The 16,533-nt window shown below is 42.2% G+C and overlaps 2 long non-coding RNA genes across 2 annotated transcripts in view; both read right to left on the bottom strand.

Annotated features, from left to right (window-relative positions):
• Positions 1 to 16,533, bottom strand: part of LOC133226584 (uncharacterized) — a 55,894-nt gene that overhangs the window by 25,200 nt on the left and 14,161 nt on the right. The gene's annotated exons all lie outside the window — the stretch shown is intronic.
• On the bottom strand, positions 5,231 to 15,256 carry LOC133226585 (uncharacterized). Its single transcript, XR_009729569.1, has 3 exons — positions 14,487 to 15,256; positions 7,902 to 7,997; positions 5,231 to 6,004 (listed from the first exon to the last, which is right to left on the bottom strand). It is a non-coding gene; the product is annotated as an uncharacterized LOC133226585 (long non-coding RNA).

Genomic DNA, 16,533 nt, shown 5'->3' with positions numbered 1-16,533 from the left:
AGACCCAGCCCAGTAGCTTGACATACAGTTCTGTATATAGCAGATACATATGCTGGTAACCAGCCTGTTAAAAACTACTACTTTAAAGTAGTGAAAACTACTTTAAAGGGACTTCTAATACAAGACCCAGAAGAACCAGTCTCAGTGGACTCACTACAGCATATCCCACTGCTCTTTTGTAAGACCTTCATTTGTTACAGATGAAATTTTACAAATTACTTTTAACTTCCTTTTTGACAGCTACAACTCCAGAACAATAAATCAAGCTTCAAGGGTCAGTTACATGCACTACAACCAAAATAAAAGGCATCAGAATCTGCTACCGTATTTCCTTACACTGAAAAAAAACAAGCCCATAACCCCCAAAATAACTGCCATCCCAGCCTCACCACCATTTTATCCTTCAGAAATGACCTTGTACTTGTGATCACTTTAAGATGAGTGCCTTTTAGAGGCTCTTTGCTGCTCTGTAAAGAAACCCACATCAGCAGAGTTTATTCCAACTCAAGCACCTTCCAGAAGCCTCAGCCTCCCTTACTGCCCTTCCCAAATGACTACACGTCTTTCTTTCCCTCCTCCCTCCCCCTGCCACTGCCTCTAGCCTTGGTGGCAGCAATCCTGCCCAGGTGCCCACACCTGCAGCCAGCTCGATCAGGGAAGCTGGGGCTGCACTTGGGTGCACAAAACACAACCCTTAGAGCAGCCGTCTCACCTCTTTGCAAAGAGCACTCAACCAAATTCCTATTCCTTTTTCTATCTAGCCTCCTTTAGTTATAGTCTCAGAACTGAGATACGAAATATCAAGTCAAAGAACTTATCCCAGATTGGTTTACAGGTGAGGAAGGTTCAGGTGAACCTGATCTGTGTGGAATTTGGGAGAGGAGAATAAAAGGAGTCACCTGTAGCTGGGTTAATAGTAAGTGACATTATCTGTGTTGGAATAGAACTGGACTATTTCTGCCTTTCTATTTTTTTTTTTGGGGGGGGGGGTTTGGTTTGGGGTTTGTTTGGGGTTTTTTGTGGGGGTTTTTTTTGTTTGTTTGTTTGTTCGTGGGGTTGTTGTTGTTATCGTTTCTGTCTGTGCTCAATGCACAATGACCACAAACAATGGAAAAGCCACAAACATAGTTTGGTAGGTTTGAAAGGTTTTTAAGTCTGCTTAGGACTTTGCGCAAACATGAAAGGACTGTTAACTACATGCAGTTGCCTTACTGGCTTTGCAATTTTTCCATGCCAGCACATACCCAAATTTACTCTACGCCAGATCAACTGCTTACAAAGTAAGCTCCACTAGAAAGTTCTCAACTGACATGTAATTCAAGGAGCTATGAATTACACAGGAAAAAGTACTCTCTGCTAATAGTTTCATTTACCTTTTTAATTTCTAAGTATTACCACAGAACCACACATACTGGTTGGCATGAACTTCCAGTGGTCTCCAGTTTAGAGCAGAGCCATGCTAGACCAAGCTTCTCGGGGCTTGTGTGGTCAATTTTGAGCATCTACAAGGATAGAGATGACACCTCCTCTGCGGACCCCAGCCTATCATGTTTTTTGGGAATATTTTTTCTAGAATTTGAAATTTCCTTTGCTCCACCTTGGGCCTCTTGCATCTCATCCAAGACACGTCTGACGCAATCTTCTATGCACCCTCACAGCAGGCAGCTCTTGACTGTGAGGGACAGCATCTCTCCATGACAAACCAGCCCAGTTCTCTCCTATGTATCACTGGCTGCAGCCTCTCATCTTTGTTCTGTTCCAGTAAGACAATGTCTTTTTTGTTTAGGGCAGACCAAAACTGGACATCATGCTTCAGATGCTGTTTCTCACAACACTCTGCAGAGGGGAATAACCACTTCCCATAATCTGCTGCTCCTGCTAGCTGAGGTCAGATTCACAGAACTGTAGAATCATTTCAGTTGGAAAAGACCTTTAAGATCATAGAGTCCAACCATTAACCTATCCTCAATGAAAACAAGTTTCAGGCACTTTAATTCCTACCAACAGGAGTGGCAGCAGAATTGGCCTGATGGGATTTCCTCCATACATGTCTTTACACTTTTATTCCAGTGGAAGCGATCAACTACAAAGTGATTTAGCTGTAATAAAAGCATGAAGGACAGTATCAGCCTTTTTTGAGCTATGAGGAGAGAGGTCTTCTGAAGACAAATAGGAGGTGGGAAAAGACCTACTCCTCAAAAATAATAAAGAGTTTCTGAACTCTTTGTCAATATTTTAAGAAGTCTTCTCTTCATTCTCAGAGTAAATACAGCACCTTTCAATCCAAAAAAATGTTCCAAGCAAAGTATGTGTCACTGAAGATAAGGCAACTGACTGGCAAGTATTTGTATAGGCAACTCTTTCTGTAAAAGTGGCCAGAGAAAATAAAATATCTGTACAAATCACTGTGTTCAATTATTAGGCTACATAATTGGAGAGTACGTGTACAGTATTATATGGACATTTCCATTTATATCTATTAATTAACAGGTGTACAAAATTAATGGGTGTTAAATTGAAATTGTGTCCCCCAAACCTGAGCTTCATTCAATCAAACATTCATCTTCCCTTTTAGCAAACATACATAAGTAGTGGTATACTATTTTTTTTCTTAGCATGAAAGAGAATACAACAGTCTGTGTGGCATATCAGACAGCAGTTATCACCAAAATGCCCTTGGGCCATCAGACATGTCTTTGCTAAACAATCTCAGTGTATTATTTAGGTTACATTACCCCAGTGTTTAGAGACCTAGAAGCTGACTGATTTGGAGAGGCCTGGTGAGCCGGTTCCTCCCGCAGGACTCACAACTGATTCCACTCACATTCACCAGAGGGTACTTGTGTAGTACAAGGCCAAGCTGCATAAACCTGGCTGGCAGTCCCATTTTGAGACCAGGCTGTGGTAAAGGAAATAAAAGTCTCATTTTTTTAATCTACTGAAATGCTTTTAACTCCTTTCAGATTTGTCATAACAACAATACACTTAAGGAATAATCTGCTGCTGGCTTAAACCTGTGTTCAGTACAGACTGCAAAAAATGCTGTTCTCAATTTGATATACTACAGTGACATATTGCATCTTTCTGTATGTTTCATTCCCTTATGGTGGATGAAATTTACAGGTATTACACAATGTAATAGCTAGCCCCAAGTGAAGCAGCTAAACCTACAAATCTGGATGTACAACAAATATGATGTAGTAGAAGCTATTTAATTGCTCTATATCCATCATCATTCTGCCACTACAAAGTTTCTTCCCCTTCCTCTCAAGAGTTGTTTTCCTTCACTCTATACCATTTCTGACTTATTTCCACCAATGTCCAAAGCTCTAAGGCTCTCTTACATAAACCTACACTTCTTCCCCAGGCCTACTGGCACCATTTCCATGCATTTTTGACTTTCTTCCTGGTTTATTGCACAGGATGTCTATCTTGAGTTTAGTCCTGAACTCAGAGCAGCCCTGCAGAGAAGGACTTGGGGATGTTGGTCAATGAGCAAATAAACATGAGCCGGCTTCACTGTGTGCTCGCAGCTCAGAAAGCCAACCGTATCCTGGGCTGCATCAAAAGGAGTGTGAGCAGCAGGTCAAAGGAGGTGATCCTGCCCCTCTGCTGGTCACTCGTGAGACCTCACTTGGAGTATTGTGAACAGTTCTGGTGTCCTCAACATAAGAAGGACATGGAATTGTTGGAACAAATGCAGAGGAGGGCCACGAGGATGATCGGGGGACTTGGAGCACCTCCCGTATGAAGATAGGCTGAGAAAGTTGGGGCTGTTCAGCCTGGAGAAGAGAAGGCTGCGAGGAGACCTCGTAGCAGCCTTCCAGTATCTGAAGTGGGGCTATAGGGGTGCTGGAGAAGGGCTCTTCATTAGGGACTGTAGTGACAGGACAAGGGGTAATGGGTTAAAACTTAAACAAGGGAAGTTTATATTGGATATCAGGAAGAAATTCTTTACTGTGAGGGTGGTGAGGCACTGGAATGGGTTGCCCAGGGAAGTTGTGAATGCTCCATCCCTGGTGGTGTTCAAGGCCAGGTTGGACAGAGCCTTGGGTGACATGGTTTCATGTGAGGTGTCCCTGCCCATGGCAGGGGGGCTGGAACTAGATGATCTTAAGGTCCTTTCCAATCCTAACTATTCTATGATTCTATGAATTGAATACAAGTCCTCAGTGCCATCTGGATGTGGCTCCATAGATGTCTGCTGCTCCTGCTTCACTCTCTCAGACCTGTTCTTTAGTCAGCAGAGACAGAAGCAAGGCATTGTAACTACCTTCTCTCAGTATCTCCTCCTGTTTCCGTGGAGGGATGTCGAGGTAGGGAGCAGACATGAACTCTCCTTGTGCCCCTCTCTAAGCAGAGACCAGGCACACCCACAGAGAGGCACCACACTAACTGGCAGCTGGCACTGTCTGTCTCCCAGCAGTAGGGCATTAATAACCATTAACAAAATACTATACAGTTCCAACATGATGTCAGTGGTATTAACCTCTGTCATTCCTGTATCAGCAATAGTGAATGACTGGGGTTTTTTTTTCAAAACTTACATTTGAAATATTCCACAGTATTAAAACCAACAGTGGCTACTTAGAATAGCTCTTATTTTCCAGTTTTGAAAATGAACTATCAGTTACCAGTAGTGTCTATGTTGAGCAACAGCTGAATTTCTCTCATTCGTAACTTCTTAAAGAGCTTTTAAGAAGAGCCAAAGCAAAGCCTTTATACTCTATAGGCTTGTGAGCATTTTTGGGAGGTACTAAGTATTTGGCACTTATTAAGAGAAAATAGGTGCAAGAGATTTAAGACTTTTCTTGAACTGATAGTTTATGAGCAAATCACCCTGAACTGGTGTATTATAGCAAATACACTACTGCTTTTAGGAGTATGAAATATAAGTATCTTTTCTCAGTTCAAACTAGCAACCAGAGCACAAGCAATTCTTTTTAAATAGTATACTTATAAAGCCTCTTACAATCTTACAGTACCCAGGTATGCACTGTTTCCTAGCTCAACATAAAATAAATTCCAGCACTATAAACACATGGGATAAGGCCTGCAGGGAAAGAGAATGAGAATCATTTATTACAGTAATAAAGATTACTGGAACAAGATAAAATTTTCATGTATTCAACAGTATCTCTACTCTTAGATCATTAACAGGAACAACCCTGTTGAATTTCACTGTCTTAAGATGGTCTGAAAGATTGCTGGACTTTCAAGACCATCCTTTTCTTTTTTATAGTTACAGATTAAGATCATATTTCCATTGATCATATACTGTGTTATTTACTGTCAAACTCCAAGGTATGAAACATGCCTAACTAAACTCAGATTAAGTGCAGTTTTATCCCCCTACCTCCTACAATGCTTTAAGATGTCCATTTTATCACAATTAAGTCTTTGGTTCTAGAAAATAGGATGGGGCCATCAGATAAATGTTTGCATGGCAAGCTAGCCCTTCCCATCTCTGAGTCTACACTCATGCCTAAAGGCTATCACATTCAATAGGTACAGGGAGTGGATATGCAAGATCAGAAGGAATGGGAATGCTTTGTATCCCATGCACTGTATCATGCACATACATATTGCAGCTGTTTCTCCAACTGGGGTTCAACAGTTGCATTTTTTTAACCAAAAAAGCTTTACCTCTCTAAAAAAAAACCACACCAAAACCCAAGAAGTTCATGTCATGTAGACTTTCAATTGAAAATTGAAAGAAGATACAGAAGATTTGCCACTTTTGGTATGTAGAACACACCAAACACTCGTCTCAGTGGAACAAAGGCGAGTATAAACTCATCTTCTCTATGAACAACATGGCAACAAGGGATACTGCCACCAAGAGCAATGTCCGTTCTGTATCAGCTTAGTACAAACCTCCACCACAGGGCGTTTCAGGGTGATTTTGCTGAGAGCGCAGCGCAGGCTCTGCAGTTGTGTGGAAGCAGATGACAGGAGGGAAAGGATGTAAGATTTCCAGTTCTTGAGCCCTGTTGCAGACCTCCTGAGAAATGGTATGCAAGGTTAAATGAGGTCTTAGGGACACCCTCTACCACAGCCAGCAACACCTCAGTGAGAGGCAAATCTGTGCCCCGGTGGAAATGGTAGAAGACTGATTAATTTAATTCTATGTCCTTTCCAAGAAAGGATACTAAGTGATAGTGAGGGGCAAAACTTGTACACATGTTCCGGTGTCTTCATCCTTCTTTGGCAAAGAAAAGGAGGAGCAGATTCCAGTTGTCCACCCCTCCCCTCATCACAGCAGTCAGTAGAAGGCGGGGGGGGGGAGGAAGGGGCCTTCTGCAAAGCCTGTGCCTTTGAGGCAGCAGAAGGGCAAGAGCTCAGTTTTATGACTCTTGGCCCCAACACAATTTACCATTTACAAACTAATCCTCCTCCATTCGAGAGCACAAGGCCTGCTAAATCTCTCATGTCCACTTCTCTGATTCTTCATTGTCCACAGTGACAGAGAGAAGCCGAAGACCTAATCGGTGTGTAATTCAATCGCTGTCCAGGCTGTGTCACAACACAATGCTCTGCTTGTAGTGCCACGGGTTAAGTCAGCCAGCTACTGTTATGCACCACAGCAGGTGTGAAGAATGTTGCTCGGGCTAACTGTATGTTACCATTCTGTCAAGGTCCATTTCTGACACTACTTTCACTCACCACTTAATGATTGTTTTTTCTACTCGCACCAGGCTAATTGTCAGCTGTACCATAGAAGGGCACTTGCAGTATTTTTAACCCTGAATTGGGAATTCCTGCACAGCATAACATGGGCCTCATACAAAGTAAACCCCTCAGTTCTCCAGATCCCCAAAACATAGAGGCCTGTTAAAAGGCAATTTATTTCCTTAGCCTGAATCCAGCAATTAGTAAGTTTTGACTTTACTACATCCAAAGTGCTTCACTTTCTTGTTCCTCACAAGACAGGACATTGGACATTGCCACACACCTTTTGGGAATGGCTTAAATCTGTGAAATTCCGTGGTACCTAATTACATTTAAATTAGCATGAGACAGGCACTTCATCAAAAAATTCTTTTCCACATGTAGGTGGTTAACAATCTGAAAAACAAAATTAAATGTGCCGCCACACTTAAATACAGATCTTGGGCCACACTGAGAATGGTATTTGTTTGTTTGTTTGGGTTTTAATTTATACTCCAAAAGGAGTAGAAAGTTGCTTCAATTTTTCTTGAGTCACATCACTGTGCAAGGAAGCTGAGGTAGAGAAGTACAGAGACAAGGCAACACCTGCCACTTCACTACTGCTAGTGAAGCAGCAACGGGTGTGTGTACCATCCAGCCATGATACCAGGCAGGGGGGGCAGCGGGGAACTACTGCTGATAGGCCCACAGACCCACGAATGAACTGTAATTTACTGAAAGTGACAAAAACATAGGGACAGTAACCAGGAGCACATCAGAGGATGTCTTCCCCTCACATAGATGCACATCACACACTTATTAACAGCCATGTGTAGTGTTTCTTTCCACGTGTAACAGTGACAAGTCCAAGGGCCGTAAGAACAGAAACTCCCTATTTCTAATGCAGCTATTTCCTTAACAGCCTTGAGAATTTCATTCGTGTAGATTTTCTGGTTCCATTTCTCTAATTTTCATGTAGAAGAAATACAGGTAAGAGGAATACCTGACGAAAAAGCTACACGGGGACAGAAATTGTACAAGCCTGTACCATCAGTGGTCATCTTTCATCTAAAAGAATGAACAACTGAAGTCAACTGGGTAGCCTGGCCAATTCAAGAAGTGGATAAACCAGAACAGAAACCATTTGCCTGCACAATTTAAGGTCACACAGGTGACCTTAAATCAATATATTTGGCTGTTTAGAGTATTTCTATGTAATTCTATACAAGAACTATGGTTACCAATCTTACCTAACCCTGTAAAGGGATGAAATACTTCATCACACTTTCAAATCCTGAGAAGGCATCAAGGAGATGAAGAAAGATGATCCAGCTTCTTGCCACTTGCTACAGAAAAGGTCATAATATTCATTATTCAAAATATGAATTGGACATCTGTATTTACAATGTTTAACAAGTCTTGTTTAGTGCTGAAGCCAAGCTGCTCATTTCACCCATACTCATCTACTGTCATCATTGACGGCTGATTTCCAAACATGGCCAGACAGCAGTTTACATGGCAGGGGTTATAAGACATTCTTGAATCCTGAATCAGGATTTAGCAATGACATGTGCCAAGCCTTAGAAGCATGCAGAGCATCTGCAACTGAGCACCTGCGGAAATCCCATTTCCTGACAAAGAGAGGCCTCCAATATTCATATTTTCTCTTGCTCATAGGCCTTGATGTACTGAAATATGGCCTGAATAATCCTTTTATAGTTATACAAAGAAATGTCCTTGCTTATCATTTACCCCTACTTATGGAGGTTCAGTGGGAACTTGGTTGAACAAAGATACACAGAATGAAAAGCCTCACTGACGGGATACAACTGAAACCACACACAGGGTAAAGGTACAAAGTGGACATGCAGGTTATCAGAGAAACTGGAAGGACTCTGGTAGCTTTAGTGTATATAGGTAAGAGGACAGCCCCCTGTGGAGTGTTAATGCTGGCAGTGACATATGCAGGCACAGCCATGAGACTGCACGCTCATGGAAAGAGGCCCGGAGCAACATCACTAGTAGCATGTGAATAATCAGAGAGCACGGGATTGAACAGAGACCTCTCCTTCATCTGTGAGAGACAATCCAAAGGAAATACTTTGAAGGCAAGCTGGAAAGAAAGCAGAAGGGGCCAGTTGTGAGGCCAGCTATAGGAATGACTTTGGTCAGTTTATACTGTAAGACTCCCTGCTTTGCAAGACACTCCCCCAGTACCTCCTGCTGCAAATTTAAGATGCCTTCTTCTCTTTGAAAGTTGTGATACCCTTACCCCAAGCTATCCTCTCCTGCCCCTTCACTCTAACACTGGATTGCTGCTGCTTTACCTCAGACATGGATTATTTGTGAGCCATGGATTATTTGTGAGCCCTTCTCAAACTCTGGCTGCTACTTCCCAACACATCCACATGTCCCACACTGTCTCCTCACCCTCATTTCCCTGACACTGTCTCCTATGGCTGCTTTGTAACCCCAGATAATCTCTGCTTTTGTTCTCTCCTCTTGCTGCTGGCTTTGGCAGCGTGAATGTGAAGCCCAAGCTATCACAAGTACCAGACTATTAGCCTGGACACTGTTCTGTGTCTAACCTCACTTTTACTGGGCTGCACATTGCTGCTTTAAACCAGTGACTACAAACACTGAACAGCTGTGAAACACTACCAGCCCTCAATATCCTCACATGCTACCATGTACCTATATCGTATCTCCAAACTACAATACAAGCTTGGCAGCTTAGAGATCAATCATTTGTCATGACCCTGCAGGTCTTCAGTGGTCCCTCAGCCTCATTTTGGGAACCATGATCCATCATGGTGCCCTGCAGGCTAAGTGGATGCAGAGTGACAGCCACTATTTCCCATTTCCACAAGGAAATGCTAGAACAACTTTTGTCTGTTAAATGCTAGGTATAAAAGTCAAGTCTCTGTGGCACACTCCCTTTTCCCTCCTTGCTGCTGATCAGCTCTTTTTTCAAGGGACCTACCCCCTCCTCTTGGCCATGACAGTGTATATTCAAACAGCTGCTAGGGCTGGATGAAGCACCTGCTCTGGGCAACAGCAGCTGGAGTTCATTTTGGGTCCAAAGAGCCGAGGCCAAGCAGGCTGACCGCATGTGCACTAATCCAGTATCATCACCAACTCCACCAACAACAGGTGCCTCTTTGAAGAGGGAAGGAAAAACTATTTGGGGAGGAATCAGAGCTTTATAAAGGACATTATGGGCCAAGCCTTCAGCAGTACATGCTCAGTTAAAGCATGTACTCTGTTGAAGTTACATGAGTAATGCTCATATTCACCAGTAAGATTTGGCCTACTCTCAGTGCTGCTTCTCTTCTGGTTTTGGTTTTCATAAAGATTTTTCACCTCTTCTCTCTGCACTGATCTTTAGAAAAAGAAAAGAAACCTTCCTGTCCCTCACTCCAGATCAAACAGTTGAAGCCACAAGCTACATATACCAAACTTCAACATCCTCCTCATTCCTGCTTGAGTCCTGAGTCCAGATCATGAGCATCCATAAACAGGAACAAGGGCAATCCTACCCTGGAACAAATCGAATCAGACCCTGTCAAGGTCCCTTAAGAGAAGTCTTTCAGCTTCTAAACGATTCTAACAGGAATCATTAAGAATTGACATGCGCTTGCTCAGGCCATTGGTCCACAAAGCCCAGTGAATTATTGCAGCGTATGGTCACTACAAAATGACATGGGAAGCGCAAAAAAAACCCCTGCCGAAACCAGCTATCGGTCAAAGTGGCTCCAAGGAAAATTTTCTTATCTTACTTTGCTAGAAGCTGGTTTATGACCTAAAGCATACAACTCTCTTCTTAAAGTCCCTTTTAGTGTATTATGGATAAATGCTTGTATTAATGAAAGCCTTTACATTTTTTCTTTTGTGAGTCCTTCCATTCTGATCTCCAAAGGTCAGTTCTGCAAATCTGGTCTCACTCTTAGCAGTTACTCTTGTGCCTCTTTCCAGAGAACCTCCAAGTTTTCTGGAACCTGAAAACAAAGCTGAATTCATAAAAGCAGCTCCACAGAGTACTGCCAAAAGCTCACACAACGTGAGTAAAAGTAGGCTTTCCAAATTCCTGTTGATACACTATTAGAGGAAAACATGACCTTGTTGCAAGCTGCTCACATGAACTGGGCACAGGCTTCCTAACTTTGTGTTCCAAAATTTATTTTCCTGAATTGTGCATCTTTTAATTCATGACTTTCTGAGATTAAGATTTGTTTAAGTCACTTTCTCTTGCGACCAAGTCTCAGCTAGGTTATATTGCAAAAAGAAGTAAAACAGAGACGGCTGAAGGAGCAGAGCTGGTGGTGAGAATAGCACAGGCAGAAAAAATAGTCTCCAATCCATAACAGTTACTGGCATTTTATCCACAAGTACACACAAGTGTAAATTGTACTGCGTTGGCTTTCCCATTTAAATCAGTCTCTGAGAATTTCCCTTGACAAACACTGAGTACAGGCTAGCCAACACCATTTCCTCACCAATGAACAGACATTCACACAACCACACAGGAATGCCCAGTGCTAGAAACATATTCTCAGCTGGTGCAGACTCACATATTTCCTTTGTGGCTTTAACCACAGGTCCAAAGTTGGAAAACATCAAAGTGCTATCAGCATACAAAGACAATATTGTACACTTATGTGTTGGTTTTGTCCATATATATACCTAACAGAACCATGTGGCAATCATCACTTTGTGTACTCCACCACTTTGCGTACGTCATACTGAGCAGTACAGATACTCTGTGCTGCTGCCCTTCACAGCAAAAACAATAAAACACTCCTAGCATGACAGGCACAGAGCTCTCCCTAACCCTCTGAATCCTCTCTGCGGCTTACTGTCACTGGGCACATTTCACGCAGGCCAGCTGCACAGGATTTATTCTACCAGTTTTGGAGCGTCAAAGCTAACTTTTTTTGTCTTTGCCCCAGGCAAGCACTTGGTATGCAGGATTTAAATCAGAGAACAAAATGTTCTGTGAAATTTGTAAATACTCGTCACAGTAATTTCTAAATTTAAAAAAAGACAGCAATTAGAGGTAGGGGTTTAAAAATCAAAAAGCATTTCACTGCATCACTGTGAGTAATGCCACCATGTCCTAAAGATCAGAATAAATAACTTCCCAAACTACTAGTTAATGGGGCTGACCACCTTAAGTGACAGGGATCAAATATACTCTTGAGTTACACCTCATAATTCTAATGAAATCAGGAGAATGCCCAGTCAGCAAGTGTTCTGCATAAAGACACTGAAATTGAGAACAACTTGTTTGATCCTTGCAAATTGGCACAGAAGACTTTCCCTGGGATATACTGCCACAGACTACAACCTAACACCTACTATTGTAAGTTTTTTTAATAACGTATCTAAACCCATTAAAATTAAATTAGGCAGAAAACAATAGGGAAGGAGATACCTTAGGGAATCACAACACACCACAAAGGATAGAATGCAGTGGCCTAAAAGAGGAGTTTTGAGCAGGAAGCAGCAATAAAGGCTCATCTGTGATGAGAAATTACTTCATCAGAATTTAGCATGGCCTTTAAGGTCTATGATGTTTGAGTGAAATTGTCCACTTCTGTTTTGTCTGATTCACCACCACTAACTCATGTTAATATAAAACTTAAACCAAACATTCTGCTGATGAATGTTTATTTAAAGTTTCAAATAAATAACCTTTTCATTTTTTTTTCTCAATCAGTTTCATTCAAACTTTGAAAAGATTCTTTGTCAAACAAAAACTGTGAAAAGGGTTCATTTGTTTTTTGTCACTCTGAATGCTAAAACATTTAGAATCATTTCCTCTTCACCTGTAAACATATCACACACCTCTTACCATAGATGTGGCTTTAACTTCTCTCTCAAGACAAGTAGCAAATGGCTTCAGTGAGGGGTACCTGTACTTCAGAAGCAGGTGCTCTTGATAATAGGCAAGAACTCTACAAACACCAACTATCTATAGCATGTAGCAGCAAGGCAAGAAATGGTTTCTGGATCTTCAGCCCTTGCTCATAGTTAATTCTGCTAGCCCAAATATTCTGAGTATGGACAGAGTGCATCTGCTCAGGCTCACCTCAGAGAGGTAGGTCTGATGCTCCCTCAAGGGCCATCTGGAGCACAGAGTACACCTACTGAAGTTTATACTCCCTGGAAGGCATTACCTGCAATCACTGATTGCAGATGGCACAGACTGTACAAAAAAAAAAGACACTACCTTTTTCAACATACCAAGTCTTATTTTCTCATTTGTCCAAAAGTAAGTACAGATTTTTACCCACAGCTATGGAAAGGAAGATAGAATAGAAAGGCAAGATACATAAATTATGCCAGGCTTTAGTCAGTTTGGGATTGCACAACCCCCTTACGCAATGTTGCCTGGGGTATGCCACGTTTTCAGAAATTCCACAGAATTCCTTTACATTTGCTCCAGATCTGGGACCTGGTGGCTTTAACCTCCAGTAAGGGACTGGACTTACAATATGCCATGGACAGATTGCAAGGACGAGCCTTAAGTTTGCTGGCCTATGTTTTTTTAAATGTGGCTTCAAATAAGAATTGCAGAATCGCAGAGACAGATGAACCCTGACAAATTGTTTTAACTTACCCCAAAGCACATCTCTTTGAAAAAAAACAAGTGGGTAGCATCAGCCAGTACCACCTGAAATTAAAAATCCACTTACATCTTAAGTGTATTTATAAAAGAAGAAATGGAGATTGAAGGGCTAGTGCTGCTGACCAGGATGAAGCTCAACTCAGCCTGTCTGCCCGTCCCCTGCCGCCACCAGGCAGGGAGCACAGCCAGCCAGCCCCCATGACTCCAGCTCTCCCTCCTGCCTGTCTGCCTAAGTCAAACCACGGGCTTCCTGAGCGCTGGCAGACGCAGGGCTCTTAAAGACACAGAACTGCCGAGAAGCCTAGTCGCCACACCTAAGTATTTTGTAAATACAGTGAGAAAAGACCAGGGGAGAACAACTCAGTGTAGGTGAATCGTCAACATTTAAAACTGCACTGTGAAGAGTGATAATGTGCTTCAGAGAAAACAGTGATATATAGCTCCTAGACAACTTCGTAGCAGCTGTGGAGCAGTTTTACCTGTAGCCCCAGCATTAAGCCTATGCACACATACACAGTCTCACACACACTCAAACACGGCCCCATGCAGCTGGAGATGAGATGCAACAAGACAGCTGAAGGTGTCAACCATAAACCAGGTTAAGGCAGGACAACAATCACAGCCAAGAGTCTACCTATGCAGTTCACCAAGATGCAGTTACATCTTCTTGGCTGCACACGCACACAGCCCCCAAATCTGCTATTGGCATGGTGCTTTCTGCAGGTCTATAGAAGGGAGGGTGGGAGCAAAGGGAGAGGATGAGTCTGCCTGAGCACTGCTGTTGTGGCAGCAGCTGGAAAAGAACCTACAGGGAGAGAGAGGAGAAGGGAGGGGTGCCTGGGAGCCTGCAGGAGAGTGAGGGCAGGTGCTTATGTAGGCAGGATGTGCCCTGAACAGCAAAGTTACAGCTCAGAGTGGCCACAGTGGCCACCAAGGCTCCCTGCTGCCCTGCACAGCACCAACCTCTCTGGGTCCCTGCAGCACCATGCCAAGGAGGAGCTGAGGCCACCTGTCTCCTCTCGGCATTAGCTGAAGCAAACTCTCTACTACTGAAAGGGTCCCACAGTAAAAGCAAGCATTAGTTACAGATTATCTAATTTAAACACTGCGGACAAGCAAACAGCATGAATCAAGAAACCCTTCTATACCTGTACTGTGACACGAGGTTAAAGATAAGCTTTGCTTGTATTTCAGAAACTCTTACAAGCCCATCTTCTACATCTCAGACGTGACACAGATAGGCCCATGGCCTGTGCGCATAATCTGAAGCACAAACTGCAGTCAGTAAAGTTTCAAAGAACTCTCCATATATCACAATGTCTTACGTTGTTCAGCATTTCCAAAGTTACTTAAGGAAGAGCTTCACTGCAAAAGAAGAAAGCCAGATGACCCAAATTCTCAGTATCTGTGCCATGCAGACTTGTGTCAAGGAAGGCTGTGGAATTGAACTGCCAGAGATTAATTTACACCAGAGGTGCGAAGTGTCGCAATTTTACCAGGCTACAGATGCAAAGTGGAAAACTGAATGAAGGCAAAAAAGGCATGACTGTTTCTAGGACAACTGAAGAACACCCTCAAATATCTCAACTGGCTTTAAAAACAGCACTAACGTCTTGCAAATACAAAAATATCCATGCCAGGAAGAAAATCTTTGACTCTAGAAAAGGAAAGCAATGGAAAACTAAGTTTCAAGAGTATGTGACGGAAGTGCCAAAAAAAGGCATTTTCAAAAATTACCTCCAAAATAAAAATGAATCCAAGCATTTAACAAACAGGATTTGTGGTATCTCATTTTAATAATCTGAACAGATGTAAAATATGTGTGGCCAGAGCACTGCAGTTATTTTCAGTACTTGTAAGACCAAGAAACAGGCTTCTGTTCGCTCTGTTTTATACCAACAACATCAAGACTCTAACTTCAAAGTGAACAGGTTTTAACTTTTACTTTTGGGAAATCCTTCTCTTCTACAGCTAAAAAATTGCACAGCACTACTTTCCATTTGCTCAGTGACTACAGACAAAAAGCATTTTCCAGAGGGTCCCCCTCACAGCCTGGTAACAGTGCTACTGTCACCAGCACTACAACAAACTGGACCTTTCCGTTTACTCAGTAACTACAGACAAAAAGCATTTCCAGAGGGTCCCCCTCACACCCTGGTCACAGTGCTACTGTCACCCCAGGGCCATCTTATGTTTTGCTGATGACTACTTTTACTGTGAGACAGTTAAAAAAGGTTATTTTTTTTCTATGCTTACTTAAGTAGTAAGCTCCCAAATTTCAGGCTGTTTTTTTAACTTTATGAGTCATACAGCGCAAAAAGGCAACAAAACAACTCAGAGGTTTTGCTAGCTTTCCCTCCATGGAAAAAAGAAATGAAAAAGACTGGGATCAGATAAAATAGTGAAATGAAGCACCTGTTGAGAATGGAAAAGCATACAAAAATGGGTTAAGTGACCTCAAGTCCAGTATATGAATACACGTGAATTAATTCATGTTTGTATGAATCATTCTCCATTTCCTGCCAGAGAGGTTAATTACAAAACAAAATTATGAAGAAGGCTAATTCATAGGCATACATATCATACATTTATTCACTTACTATTTTTTCCACACATAGCCTTCCACTTTCATCATAGCAATTGACAGGCACTAAATGATCGCATAGGAAAAAAGTTTGGCAGCAATAGATACATTATCTGCAAAGCCCATGAAAAATCTGCCACAGTTAGAAATAAGCTAACAGATAGCAACTGGAGAGAAGCAACAGCCACAACTCCTGCTACCTGGGGTTAAAATGAGAGAGAATCAAGGTAGAAAATGGACAGATACAACTAAAAGTAGTCTCAGCAGAAAGGATATTTGCAGATGACTGCTAAAACCCACCGACACTGCTGAAGAACAGAAAGAAAGGGGAGGGAGGAACATGTGTGTGTGTAAAAAAGTTTATTTTGCTGGAATTTTAACTGCAGTTCTGTATACCACACTGTGGTTGTTTAGCTTCCCACTCTGCCATACACTTTAAACACTCTTCAAAATGTTCTGTACCAAAGTCATGCCAAATCATAAAAACAAATAGATACGTTTCATTAAGGCTCATGCCTAACACTACACATTTAACCCTAGATTACGGGAATAAGCAGGATCAATCCTGTCATCAACCCTATTTACAGATGTCACCGATCCTTTTTACAGTGACTTGCACATAGCTACCTGCTCTTGCTTTCCCTTGGCCAAGATCACTCAGTGTCCA

The sequence above is a fragment of the Neopsephotus bourkii genome, unplaced genomic scaffold, assembly GCF_033783945.1.
Source record: "Neopsephotus bourkii isolate Nb327-2 ecotype Australia unplaced genomic scaffold, CSIRO-AGI_Nbou_v1 NB_1792, whole genome shotgun sequence".
Classification (NCBI taxonomy): Eukaryota; Metazoa; Chordata; class Aves; order Psittaciformes; family Psittacidae; genus Neopsephotus; species Neopsephotus bourkii.
The sequence above is the reverse complement of the archived record's forward strand: the minus strand, read 5'-3'. Positions and strand labels throughout refer to the sequence as shown.